The sequence below is a fragment of the Mandrillus leucophaeus genome, unplaced genomic scaffold (genome assembly GCF_000951045.1).
Source record: "Mandrillus leucophaeus isolate KB7577 unplaced genomic scaffold, Mleu.le_1.0 Scaffold176, whole genome shotgun sequence".
Lineage (NCBI taxonomy): Eukaryota > Metazoa > Chordata > Mammalia > Primates > Cercopithecidae > Mandrillus > Mandrillus leucophaeus.
The window spans coordinates 711,960-725,753 of record NW_012101765.1 but is presented as its reverse complement, the minus strand read 5'-3'; the positions used below and the strand labels follow the sequence as shown (position 1 = coordinate 725,753).

The following is a 13,794-nucleotide window of genomic DNA, read 5'->3' as shown; positions in this document are numbered from 1 at the left end:
TAAAAACTTACAAGCAATAAATAACCAATAAGCTGTATTTAGCGAGAGCATAACGGTCTATTTTAAGTGTAAACAAAATGTGAAGTAGTAAACTGTTTTTTACCTGGAATGATCCAAGAATATCCTTTAAGGGCTCTTCATAAAACTCATCTCTTCCAAAGAACAGCAGCAACTCAAAGAAACTCCTAGAAAGAATAAGTGAATAACTTTCATTGCTTCTTTGAGTGTTTTGCTCCAATTAAAAGATTATCAACTAGTAACAGCTATCTAATATCAAATATTTGACTTAAAATTTTTTGGTTTAAAAAAATTGTACTGATCACCAGAATTCATATTATGTTTTCTGTAAGATTTTAAAAGAAGTGCCTTCAAGGAATATACAAAGAAATAAATATACTTACAGTTTTAGAACTATAGAATGAAACAATTATATTACTCATGCCTACTAATGACCACAATGCAATACAATTTAATGGCATACAAGGTCACAACAATGATAGAGCTATACATGGAAGGATGATCTAAAATGAACCCAAAGTCTGGCTTCACCATAATATAATAGGACTCCAGAGAAAATCCAAAATCTCGTTTTTTTCAGGGTGATATAAGAGTTGGATAAAATTAACACAAAAACATAAGTTAGAGAATCACCATAAAACTCTTGGCCAACATTTATATTATAGCATATACTAACAACTATATCTAATAAATGACACATGGTTCCTCACACTAAGCTTACCTTGATTATCCCACTCATAACAGGATTGCTCAAATTCTGTAGTTCCTCATTTTTAAATAAATCATTTGGAAATACTGTTACTAAATATGTGCTCTTAATAATTTATGATTCATAAAGAAAAGAACATGAATGATTTCCTAATCATGAGCATGGAAAATTATAAAATTATTTATTGTTTAGCAATCCTAAAGTAGTACAAGTGACAAATCCCTCTAAATCTTAGATCTTAATTCATCTAGCAGATCCTCAAGTGTAACTACCTGAAGTTGTTTTTTTAATAAATGGTTTTTGCTTTTAATCAAAACAAATCACTAATAGACTAAAATTATAAAATATAACTATGAGAATATATATGCTTTTAAAATTATATAAAAGACCTAAATATTACACAGTTACACACTTACAGCGCAATCACCATACTCCATAACCTGACATTTTTATAAATTTGACTACTACAAATTTTAAAATATCAACGGACCAAAAAACTTAAAACCAGTCCAAAGCAAACTGATATACGGAGAAAGATTATTTGATGATTTCCTTAATTTAAATGCTTCTACAAGCTAGGTTAAAAAAAATAAAAAGTCAATAACCTAGTAGAAAACTGCAAGAGAATATTTCACAGAAAATAAATGCAAGTGGATTTTTTTTTTCAAATAGAAAAACATGCTCTTATTAATTGTCAGGCCAAAATTATAAAGATGAAATACTATTTCTCCTCTCATATTTATGAAAATAAAAGAGATGATGTATTCTATGATGGCTTTGGTGTATAGAAACAGGACTTGATAATCTTGTTGGAGGGAATGTAAATGTTCCTATACTCATCACAATTTAAAAGGTACACATACCATTTGACCTAGCAGTTCTACTTATAGAAATTTCATCCTCGAAATATACATACATAAGCTCAAAGACATAAACAACAATATACATTACAAATGGTTTATAGTAGCAAAAAACTGGAAATATACTGGAAACGTCTACCATAGGGTACTAGGTAAATTAAATATATCCATACAATGAAATATAATACAAATATTAATGGAACATTAGTGAGAATATAGCTACATCTATATGAATAAAAAAATTCCAAGATATATTGTTAAGCAAAGACACAGAGATATATATTCATCACATTATCTTTGTGTAAATGGGAATGGAGGTGAGGGGTCAAGGGGTGGAGGGAACATATACACCAATACATAAAGTTTGTACATTGTCAGACTATCTAGCAGGATATCCAGCAAAGCAACTGACTCTGCAAAGGGCAAATAAGAACTAGGGGTCAGAAATGAAAGGCAGAATTATTTTTTGTTATTAATCCTTTTGTAATTTTTCATTTTACTATTAATAAGTATAAAACAAGCCCACCAAAAAGTGCCTCTGGAGTCTTCTCTATTCCTAGTAACAAAGCACTAATTCACATCTATCTCATCTTTAAACATCTAATGGACCTCCACTCTAGACATTCCATACTTACTCAAAATCCATGTTCAACACAGGAGTTATTATGTTCCTAAAACAAATGAACCCACTACTCACCAACTTTACAAACTGCTGTTTGGACTGTACCATCTAAAGCACAGATGGTAGTGTGCATGCCCCACTACCAGTTACCTAAATAACATGGTCCAACTCCATGATAATGATATTAAAGAGAGAAAAACCACATGCAAAGTAACAGTAAATAAAGGCAAAACACATCAAACCTTTTCCTTAGAGGAAGTTTTAAGGAAGACAGCAAGTACTTATGAAGTAAGAAAAGGCTGAAATTACTATAAGAAACTGAAATATATGCAGAATTAGAAACCTCGTTTCCAACCTGTTGTATTTCCTATTGACTCTATAATCAACTAAATGTTTAGAGATCAACTTGTATAGCCCTCCTTATGGAAGAAAACTCTGTAGGGTGCAGACTGAATGAGTCCAAAATAGTATAAAGTAGAAGCCCATAATAAGTAACAGCCTACAGCAAGGCTAGTAAACTACTGCTCACAGGCCATATCTGGCCCGAGGAAGGCCAGTTTTTGTACAGTACATGAGATATGAATGGTTAGCCATATTTAAATTTTTTTAAGTCAAAAGAATAGTATTTCATGGTGGGTGAAAATTACATGAAATACAATGATCAGTTCATATCCATTTATTTACATATTGACTATAGCTGCTTTCATACCACAGTGGTAGAGTTGACCAGTGACAACACAGACCTATTGTAGGCAGAGAGCCTATAATGTTTAGTATCTGGTCCTTTACAGACCCATGGTCTAGCTGTTTAGGTTTGAATCTCAGCTCCACTATTTAATTGATGAGTATCCCTGGGCAAGTTACTTAATATCCCAATGCTTCAGTTTCTTTATTTATAAAACACAAGTAATAATATTAGTAACCACCTCTTGAAAAGCACTTGGCATAATTCCTGGCACTTAGTGCTATAGGTATTTGCTGATTAATAACATAGTACAACCATTATTTATTAACATGTCACCATGCAGATTTTCTTCAACAATCTATGAGGAAACACAAGATCTTCAGAAGTTTGTTCTGCTCAGCTATACATATGTCAATTTTGTTGAAATGTAACAGACTAATTATTCTTAAACTGTAAAGATTTTTTAAAAATATCTGATTAAACTCATCAAAAGATTTCTTTCCAAAAATTTATTATTGTATCATATTTATCAGTTTTTCATGTTGAACATGTTTAATATGTTTCTACAATAAATGTGTTTAATACATTTTTACCATGTTTTAATATGTTAATAGTTTATACATTTATAAAAAATTTGAGTCCAAATTATAAGTTACGTACAGTTCATTTACCTAAATTGAAGTAATTATCCAGGATATTCCCAAACAAAATGATTTACAGTTCCCCCTTGAATAACGCAGATTTAAACTGTGCAGGTCTACTTATAAACAAACTCAGACTTCTGCTAACCCTGAGACGGCAAGATTAACCCCTCTTCTTCCTCTTCCTCAGCAAATTCAACATGAAAACAAGGATGAAGACCTTTATAATGATCCTCTTCCACTTGAGAATGAATATATTTTCTTTTCTTTATGGTTTTCTTAATAACACTTACTCTCTAGCTTCCTTTATTATAAGAATTCAGTGTATTATACATATAACATACAAAATGTGTGTGCACCAACACTCTATATTATTGGTAAGGCTCCCTACCAACAGAAGGCTATTAGTACTTAAATTCTGGGGGAGTCAAAAGTTATATGTGAATATGACTGCATGGGGGAGGGTGGTCAGCACCCCAACTCCTGCATTGTTCAAGGGTCAACTGTATATACAGACAAACATAATTTGTAGTAGAACAAATACATGCTAAATGATATGTGTTTTGAATTTTTTAAAAAATCTATGATACATAATCATACTTGCCTTTCATCAATCAGTATCTTCCTATTTGCTATGCAAGCAAATAACTAGAGTACTACTAAAGTCCCTATTTATGAAACAAACTGATTTTGTCATTTAGATGCTAGGAATTCAGACCATATTTTCCTATATACAGTTATGCATCACTTATTAAAAGGGATACATTCGAGAAATGCATCCTTAGGCAACTGTGTCATTATGCAAACATCAGAGTGTGCTTATACAAACCTAGCTGGTGTAGCCTACTATACCTCTAAGCTATATAGTATACAGCCTATTGCTCTTAGGCTACAAACTTGTTCAGCACATTTGTATACTGAATGTTATATGCAACTGTAACACAATGGTTAAGTATTTGTGTATCTAAACACAGAAAAGGTACAGTAAAAGTACGCTATTATAATCTTATGGGACCACTGTCATATATGTGGTCAGTCATTGACCAAAATGTCATTCTGTGGCATATGCCTGCCTGTATTACAAATGGTAATAAAGTACCAGACTTCCCTAAAACACACAGACAGACATAGAGTGTTTGATAGTGATAACCAGAATTATTATTCTTTTTTGGATTTCTGTAGCATATTAGTAATTTTTACACTAAAATACAAGAAAGGTTTGTGCATTTATCTACCATAGGAAAATTCCACTAAATATGATACTTAACTATCCAAATAAAAGAAATCCACTTAACCAACTTAAGTAAAGGAAAATTAGGTCTACTCTACGTGAGTCAAACAATAATATAATAAACTTTTACCCACATTTTATTTAAACCACTCAACTTTTAACAACTTTTCTATATATACTAACTGAAGCTTTGTTATCTCACAGAAATTTCTATTCAGTAACAAAGAGCATTTGATTGTGGGTAACGCTGACATACTCAACTATTCCAGTGCACTTAATCTTCAAAATACATTCTTCAGTAACATCTTTACTGAGGGAGGAAAAAGTTAACATTTTGTTCACACACACACACACACACACACACAAGTGCCCACTTATCCACAGGGGATATTACCAGACCCCTTCTCTTCCACTGGATGGCTTAAACCACGGATAGTACCTAACCCAATTTTCATCAATTTGAACATGTTTCTGTTCATGTCTCCCACTCACAAATGTAACGCCTTTTCCATCTTAATTAAGCACCTTAACATGCACTGTGTGGCTTTAAATTTTGCAGTTTGAGGTGGGACAATAAAACTAGCATGAGTTTCTTTGTCCCTCACAATTTCAAAGATAGGAAATTTGTTCTCACTGTGAGATTTTAACAACCTCAGCATACAATTTTTTTTTTCTGAAGTTGAGAACTTTCACCTTTTCAATTGAAGCACTTTATACCTTCTCTTTGGCATATATGAATTACTGGCATCACTACTCTTGGCTTTGGGGCCATTATTAAGTAAAATAGGGGTTACTTAAACACAAACACTGTGATACTCATGATAGTTGATCTGATAACCTAGAGGGCTACGAAATGACTAATGGCCAGGTAGCGTATACAGTGTAGATACACTAAACAAAGGGATAATTCACATCCTAGTTGGGATGGTGTGAGATTTCATCATGCTACTCAGAATGGCCTGTAATTTTAAAATGTATTATTTCTGGAATATTCTATTTAACATTTTTGGACCATAGTTGACTATGGGTAAAAAACCGCAGAAAGTGAATCCACAGATGAGGGGAGACTACTGTACGGACAAAACTAAAGAAACTGTACATTGTATTTTCCATAGTATGAGTCACTAGGTACCTTTAATAATTCTCCCTCTGAAAGCAATTAAAATGAGCTTGCCTTGGCTACAAATTCAAATAGCTACACCAGTATATTCTTCCCCACATTTCTAGACTGGAAGGAAAACTGCCAGTGTGGACTTGGAGCTAAGTAGGAAAAAAAAAAAAAAAAAAAAACTACTTTGAAAATCTTCTCTTGTAGGTTGTGACCTGAATTCATATACCTACAGGGTCAAAATATTCTCAAGTGAAGAATTTAGTTAATACTGGTCCCAAGCTAGTAATATCTCCAGGCACCTGACAAAAACAAATGCAAATTATTTCAATCCAGGCTTCAATTACCACAGATAAATTTATTCTAGACAATACAAACTCACAATATAAACAAAAATAATCATGATAAGAACAATAAAAACCACAACATACAAGGAAACAAAGCACTATGAACAAGGCCAAAAGAACATCAGTCACAGAGACTTTATTAAAATCATAGAGAATATAAAATAAGCTATTATATAGTTTAAGAAATGATGACATTGAAAATATAAAGAACAAGGTAAAATTATCAGTAGTCAAAATGCTTCCAGAAATAATAAAATCATTGAAATTAAAAGTCAGTAGGCAGATTTTATGGATGATTAGATACACCTGAAGAAAAAATTGGTACACTGAAAAAATTATCCAGAGTACCTACCGAAAGAAAAAGAAATGGAAAACACAAGAAGCAAGAATTAAGGAACACAGAGGTGGAGTACACACGTTTAATCATAGTTCTAAAAGGGAAATAAGAAATGTGGCTAAGACATTAACTGGACAAGAATTTTTCACAACTGATGAAAAATCCAAATCCATAGATTCAGGAGAGCCCAGAAAATGCGAACAGAGATAAAGAGAATAATTCTACATCTAGCTAATCATAATAAACTATACAATACCAATAAAGAGCAGTGGATAAACAGAGAAAGATATAGATTGTTTACAAAAACATGGGAAATTAAGTTGGAAAGAAAGGTCCAAGATGCAAATCAGTAAATATATAGGCTAAAGAATTTTGGCAATTTGAAGTACTAATAAAAATAATCTCATCTGGGCTTCAAAAATAGAGCAAAAACACATGACATCAATAACATATAAGCATTCATTCAGCAGTAGTGTTCCAATGTCATTTTACCGGAGGAAGATAAAGTATATAAAGTGTATACCTCAATAAGTTAAGAGCTAAATTCCCCTTAACTAATTTACACATTTACATACAGTAAAAGTATCTTCAAGTTTTTCTGGGGGTAGACAATTTCATTACAATATTGAGTATCTAGGAAACATGAAACAACAAGAGAAATGAAAAGGGACTAGCCAATATTACATTTTGTAAAGCCTCTGTAATTAAATCAACATTGTGTTGGCACATGAACAGACAAATAGGCTAATGAAACAAAATAGAAAATCCAAAAAGAGACAATTGTATGTGAAAATTTAGTATATGATAAAAACAGCATCTCATCTCAAATCAGGGAAAAATTCACTTCTTCATACTGGAAAGCCAAATGTTAAAATTATACAGCACAAATATCAGAAAAAAAATCCTTATATAACTTGGTTACTGAGAAATGTTTCTTAGCTATGATAAGAAACTCAGAAGCAATAGGGGAACATTAATATATTTTAATTACATTTTAAAAATCTACATGGCTTAAAAAAGCATTAAACAAATTATCACCACATGCAAAGCAAAAGATGAATGAAAAAAAGGGCCGAGCCCAGAGGCTAACACCTGTAATCCCAGCACTCTGGGATTGAGGTGTGAGGCCGAGGCGGGCAGATCAGTTGAGGTCAGGAGTTTGAGACCAGCCTGGCCAACATGATGAAACCTTGTCTCTACAAAAAATACAATTAGCTGGGGGTAGCTGCACACATGTGTAATCTCAGCTACTCCTGAGGCTGAGGCAGGAGAATTGCTTGAACCCAGGAGGTGGAGGTTGCAGTGAGCCAAGATCACACCACTGCAATCCAACCTGGGCGACAGAGTGAGACTCTGTCTTCCAAAAAAAAAAAAAAAAAGATAAATGAAAAAACATACATTTTTAACTTACACCACAGGAAAAGCTTAACATCCCTATAACAATAATGAGAAGAAAAATTCCAACTAATTTATACGAAATAGGATTGACATATACTCAGATAGCTCATGGAAAATCAAACACAAATGGTCTTCAAGAACATCCTAGTCCATTTGTGCAGCTGTAACAGAATACCTGAGACTGAGTAATTTATAATGAAGAGAAATTTACTTGACTCCCATTCTGGCAGCTCATCAGAGCGCCAACAGGTTTGGTGTCTGGTGAGGCCCTTCTCTTCTGAAAAGATGGTACGGTGAATGCTACATCCTCTGGAGAGGAGGAAGGCTAGATCATTACATGGCAGAAGGTGGAAGGGCCAAGCGGCAAAAAGGGGCCAAACTCACCCTTTTATAACACCATTAATCCCACCTATGAGGGGGCAGGCCCTCATGGCCTAATCACCTCTCAAAGGTCCCACCTCTTAATGCTGTTACAATTCCAATTAAATTGCAATATGAGTTTTGGGGGGATAAAGCATACCAAAGGATGTGAGAAAAAGATATTCAAACTTCAGTCACAGTAAGAAAAATACAAATTAAAAATACACCAAGATGCCATTTCTCATTATTAGTTCAGTCAAAAAAAAAACAAAAGATTGACAGAATAAATTGTGACGAGGTCAGAGGTATACAAGGCCAGATTTTGTGGGTAGTAATGCAAAATGGTACAAGCACTATGGAAGGAACACTGGGCATATTTAGCAACATTACAATTTAGGAACCTACCCCCAAAATCTGGCAAAAATTCAAAAAGAGGTATCCAAAAGGATATTAACCATAGCACTATTTATAACAGGAAAAGAATGTAAACGACCCGAAAGCATACCAGTAGAGGACAAATTGACTAAACTATGCTACATCAACACAATAGAATTCATAGAATCCACAGAATACTACAAATTGTAAAAAATGGATTTGGAATAGTCTATCACTGTGGAGTGATCTCCAAGATATACTACTAAGTAAAAAAAGCAGGGTGGAAAAATGTATGTATCTGTTTATCTAAAAAAGGGCATGGGGGCATGGATATGTTATCTGTTAGCTAGACCTTGCTTCTCTGTCAACCGAATTCCTGTCTTTAATAGGCACAGACCATTTGAATTTTATGTAATTTATGTTTGTTTTCTGAAATTGAGTCTTGCTCTCTTGCTCAGGCTGGAGTGCAGTGGTGTGACTCAGCTCACTGCTACCTCCACCTCCTGGGTTCAAGCAATTCTTGTGCCTCAGTCTCCCGAGGAGCTGGGATTACAGGCGTGTACCAACACACCCAGCTAATTTTTGGTATTTTTAGTAGAGACAGGGTTTCACAATGTTGGCCAGGCTGGTCTCGAACTTCTGGCCTGAAGTAATCTGCCCGCCTTGGCCTTCCAAAGTGCTGGGATTATAGGCGTGAGCCACCGTGCCTGGCTAAATTTTATGTAATTTTTGATATGCTTAGATTAAAACGTATCATCTTAATAGGTTCCTTTGTTCTGTTTATTCATTGTTCTGTTTGACCTCTTTCACCTTCTTTGGGACTGAGCAATTTTAAGATTCCATTTAGTGTCCACTTTGGCTTAACACATCCACCTGTTTTTAGCAGTTACTCCAGAGTTTACAAAAATATATGTCTATAAAAATCCCAGCCTAATCTCAAATAATATTATGGTGCTTTAGGTATAATAACCTATGTGCTATTTTTGTCATTCATTTGATTTTAAATATGCTACAAACCAGTAATATTTCACTACAACTTTTGCTTTGTTCCTGGCATCTGGAATATATGGCCCATAGGCTGCCTGCCAGTTTCTATAAAAATTGTGTTGAAATACAACCCTATCGATTCATTTGTGTAGTGTTTATGGCTGCTTTCTTGCTACAAGAGCAAAGGTGAGTAGTTACAGAGACACTAGGGTCCATGAGTCTAAAATAGCCCTTTTAAAAACTGTTTTGTCAACCCCTGCTTTAGACCATCAGTTATGTTTTACAGTGTTTAAAAATCAGAAAAATTTAATTTGATATTTATCTTCAGTTTTTATTTACCATTTTCAGCTCTATTTCCTTAGATACATCCAAATTTCTGTCTAGCATCTGGTGCTGCTTATGGAACTCCCTTTAACGTTTTTTGTAGTTCAGGCCTGCCAGAAATGAATTACCTCAGTTTTTGATTTGATACATCTCTCTAGATACATCTCTCTCTTTTACTTTAGAAATATATTTTCTCAAACTGAAAGTCTGGCCAGGTGTGATGGCTCATGCCTGTAATCCCAGCAGAGGCCGAGGCAGGTAGATTACCTAAGGTCAGGAGTTTGAGACCAGCCTGGCCAACATGACAAAATCCCGTCTCTACTAAAAATATAAAAATTAGCGAGACATAGTGGCAGGCACCTGTAATCCCAGCTACCTGGGAGACTGAGGCAGGAGAATTGTTTGAACCTGAGAGGCAGAGGTTGCAGTGAGCCAAGATGGCACCAATGCACTCTACCCTGGGAGACTAAGCAAGACTCCATCTCAAAAAAAAAAAAAAAAAAAGTTAATACTTCTTTTTTCTTTCATCACTTTAAAGTTGTCACTTCATTGGTTTTGGCTTGTAATTTCTGAAGAGATGTCTGCTACACATTATCTTCACTCTTCTTTGGATAATGTCTTTTTTTCTCTTGTTACTTTGACCTACTTGTGTTCTAGTTTCTGTAGCTGGATCCTTTTCATTATTTTAAGAAAATTCATGCCATTATTTTGTCAATATTATTCTGCCTCATTTTATCTTCTGAGATTCTAGTAGACAGTTTTAGATTTTCCTAAATTCTTAGACACTCTGTTCTGTTTCTCCTTGCCTTTTAGTTTGAGTATTTCTATGAATCTACATTCAAGGTTCATTCTTTCTTTAGCTGCATTAAGTCTACTAAGGAATCTGAAGGTGTTAGCCATTTTTCATCTGTTACTGTGTGTATTTCCAGAATTTCCATTTGAATCTTCCCTAACGTTTCCATCTCTGTGCTGAAATTTCCAATCTGCTCAAATGTATTCTGTCTTTTCCACAATAGCCTTTATATCTGGATCTGGCTCTACTGATTGCTTTATCTCTTAATAGTGGTTCTCTCTCTTTTTTTTTTAATGTGTCTATAATTTCTGGTTTTTGAAAGCTGGGCTTCATTATATAAGGCCATTATCCTAAGTGAATTAACGCATGAACAGAAAACCAAATAACACATGTTCTCACTTATAAGTGGGAGTTAAACATTTTGTACTCATGGACATAAAGATGGCACAACAGACACTGGAGACTACTAGTGGGGCAGGGGGTAGGATTTAAAAAATAACTAATGGTTACTATGTTTACCACTGGGTTATGGGATCATTCGTATCCCAAACCTCAGCAGTATACCCATGCAACAAACTGGCACACATACTCCCAGAATCTAAACTAAAAGTTGAAATTACTATTTAAAAAAAAAAAAAAGACAGTAGAGGTTGAGGTAAACAGCATTTATGACTAGAAAGAGGCATGTCTTTTCTTCTGCTAGGGCTTTATTGTGGAGCATATGAGTAAAACCAATCAGAAGTTAAACTGAATATGGGTTTTGTTGTTGCTATCATGATATTCAGTGCACCACTGGCTTCAAATTCTTGCACTATATGTTGGGTTTAGAGTAGAGACTGAATTGCCAGATATTACTTTAGGATTTGGCCCATGGGCCATAGTTTGTGAACCCCAGTGGTAGAGAAAAGATTAACCATGTTAAGTAAATCAATGGAAGAAACAAAAGAACTTCATCAAGCTTTTGCACATAACAAACATAATGTCTGAAATGAAAAATACATTGTATGGTATTAACAGCAAATTTGACATTATGGAAGATAATATTATAATGGGAAAACAAAGGTATAGCAATAGAAAACTATTTAAAATAAAAGAGAAAGACAAAAAACAACTAGAGCTATTAATGAGCTGCAGGACAGCTGTTGTTCCCCTTCAGGTAGCATCCCTGAAGAAAAACATAATAGTGGTTTCTAAAAAAAGTTTTTTGAGGAAATTTCCAAAAGTTGACAAAAATTATAAGCCCACAGATCCAAGAAGCTTAAAATCAAGAAACATGAAGAAAATGACACAAAACACATTACAACCAAATTTCTTAAAACCAGCAATAAACTTCAAAAGACACCAATAAGAAAATGAAAAGACAAGATATAGTGGGATAAATCAAAAATCATGTATCTGATAAAGAGTGTATATCCAGAATACATAAAGAATTCTTAGAGCTCAGTAAGATGACAAATAATACAATTTAAAAAGGATCAAAAAAATTGATAGATTTTGTCAAAGAAAATATAAAATAGCAAAGCACACAAAAAGATGCTTACCAATAACAGCACTGAGGAAATGCAAATTAAAACTAAAATGAGATTCTACTGTACAACCATTAGAATGGTTATTATGAAAAAGATAAAAACGTATTAGTGAAGATGTAAAGAAACTGCTACCTCAGTAGGAAATTGGTTAGAATTTTAATCGTACAGTCACTTTGGATATAGAGTAAGAGTTTTACAACACGCTAAACATAAACTAATCATACATCTGACAATTCTATGCCTAGGTATCTACCTAAAAGAAATGAAAAGATGTGGCCACATTAAAACACATACACACATGTCATAGCCCAAAACTGGAAGTAATCTGAGCAGCCATCAATTCCTGAATGCACAAATAAAATGTAATATATCCATATACTGAAATCTATGCAGCAAAAAAGGAATGAGCTACTGATAAACGCTATAACATAGGTAAACCTCAAGAACATTATTCTAAGCGAAAAATAGTCATTTAAAAGACTATTTTACATGACTATTTCACAAAACTATTTTTCAATATTTTCACTTGCTCTAAGTGAAAGTATCCAAAAGACTATATATTGTATGATATCATTTATATGAAATGTCTAGAAATAACAACTCTATAGAGACAGAAAGCAGAGCAGTAGTTGCCTTGCACTGGGTAGGCACTGGGGACTGACTGCAAATGTGCATGAGGGAGCTTTCTGGGGCAATGAAAATGAAAAACTGGATTGTGGTAATGGTTGCATAACTCTATAAAACTTACCAAAAAATCACTGAATTATAAACTGACAGTGGGTGAATTATATGGAATTTATACTGTTTAATAAAGCTTTACATAAAAAAAGATAACTAGCAGTGGGTAAGGAGTGGGAAAATATACCTGAAACAAGATTGACAATATACCGGTAACTGCTGAAGCTGGGTGATAGTTGCTTCTACTACTTTTACTTTCAAGTATATTTGAAAATTGTCATAATAAAGTTTTTTTTATTATTATACTTCAAGTTCTAGGGTGCATGTGCACAACATGCAGGTTTGTTACATATGTATACATGTGCCATGTTTGTGTGCTGCACCCATTAACTCATCATTTACACTAGGTATATCTCCTAATGCTATCCCTCCCCACTCTCCCCACCCCACCCCAGGAACCAGTGTGTGATATTCCCCACCCTGTGTCCAAGTGTTCTCATTATTCAATTCCCACCTATGAGTGAGAACATGCGGTGTTTGGTTTTCTCTCCTTGCGACAGTTTGTTCACAGTGATGGTTTCCAGCTTCATCTGTGTCCCTAGAAAGGACATGAACTCATCCTTTTTTATGGCTGCATAGTTTTCCATGGTGTATATGTGCCACATTTTCTTAATCCAGTCTATCATTGATGGACATTTGGTTTGGTTCCAAGTCTTTGCTATTGTGAATAGTGCCGCAATAAACATACGTGTGTGTGTGTGTCTTTATAGCAGCATGATTTATAATCCTTTG

The 13,794-nt window shown here is 34.1% G+C and overlaps 2 protein-coding genes across 4 annotated transcripts in view; one reads left to right on the top strand and one right to left on the bottom strand.

The window, feature by feature from the left end:
* Positions 1–13,794, top strand: part of CGGBP1 (CGG triplet repeat binding protein 1) — a 94,576-nt gene that overhangs the window by 33,876 nt on the left and 46,906 nt on the right. The gene's annotated exons all lie outside the window — the stretch shown is intronic.
* LOC105537617 (zinc finger protein 292-like) overlaps positions 1–13,794 on the bottom strand; it is a 76,977-nt gene that overhangs the window by 23,363 nt on the left and 39,820 nt on the right. Inside the window, exon 3 of the mRNA XM_011977276.1 lies at positions 104–185. The gene's annotated coding sequence lies outside the window, so the exon portion shown is untranslated. The remainder of the gene's footprint in view (positions 1–103; positions 186–13,794) is intronic.